This window comes from Haemaphysalis longicornis, unplaced genomic scaffold, assembly GCF_048455015.1.
Source record: "Haemaphysalis longicornis isolate Haplotype H1 unplaced genomic scaffold, Haemaphysalis longicornis Haplotype H1 scaffold_9, whole genome shotgun sequence".
Classification (NCBI taxonomy): domain Eukaryota; kingdom Metazoa; phylum Arthropoda; class Arachnida; order Ixodida; family Ixodidae; genus Haemaphysalis; species Haemaphysalis longicornis.
The window spans coordinates 67,265,317-67,266,444 of record NW_027526460.1 but is presented as its reverse complement, the minus strand read 5'-3'; positions in this window follow the sequence as shown (position 1 = coordinate 67,266,444).

The window sequence follows — 1,128 nt, the reverse complement described above, 5'->3', positions numbered from 1 at the left end:
TAAAAGAAAGTTTTTCGAAACAGTGGCTTACGAATTTTTAATAGGTCATTTCGTTCAGCGTATAAGTTTATCAACAACGGCACATGTGTTGTTCACAGTTATTCATTAGAAAAACAAAAATGCAACTAAAAAGACCACCCTGTCGCCATTCGCTCGAAGGTTGCGCTGTCAGCTAGATGTTTTGTAGGTAAAGTGAAAGGCCGGGCGGCACATTCAGATTGTTTAACCATCGCCACCCATCCCAAGCGGCCCCATAATAGACGCACAGAGAGTGGCAGGTGACGGAATTGTATGCGGGCAAGTTGTTTTGCCGTTTGCGCAAAGTGCACGACCAGCGGCTCCTGCGGCCACTGCGGTTCGCTCGGTATGCTTGTTTCCTGCTAGACCACCCCCCTGTGTCACTCTGTTCTGGGTACCACTGACGTCACGAGAAACGTCATAAAATGGCGCGAGAAAAAAATAAGTTTTTGTATTGGTAATTTCTTGGCAATTGAAGGATGTTTCGCTTCCGAATCAATGCGTAGAGGGCTCAGCCAAACTTTCTTTTTGCTTTCAATGTCCCTTTGAACAGCACTGGTGCTAAAAGGTTTCACCACCGAGGGTGAGCTGTGATGCGAAATCTGAAAGTCGTTTGAAAGGGTCATCGTTATACAATGTTTCCCTATAGTTCCGCTAAAACAGCAGTTACAACCGTTTTCTGAATCCTTACTGTCTCCGTATAGGGTTTTTTATTGATAGCACAGAGTAGTTCTCTAATGACTGGAACCACACTTTTAACTAATTATGACAAGTGAATGAAACATAGTGTAACGGTAGAATCGCGTTTTCGGCTGTTTTTTTAATTTGTTTTGAGATACAGTCAATAAAACAGCAGTTGGCGCCATCTTCTGTATTCTTAGTCCCCCCATCGATGGCCATGCCTCACGTTCAACACACAATGTGGTAAAACCAGCATACACAAAATAGTTAACACCCACTTGAAAGCAGGGTTTACCGTTAAACAAAACAGAAATGCCGAGGAGACATTTTAACAGTTGCCTTGTAACCTATATTTTATCAAAAAAGAATTGTCTGCACCGTTGTTTTTTTAATGACCTTTTTCTATGCCGTGAAGGTGTGGAGAACAAT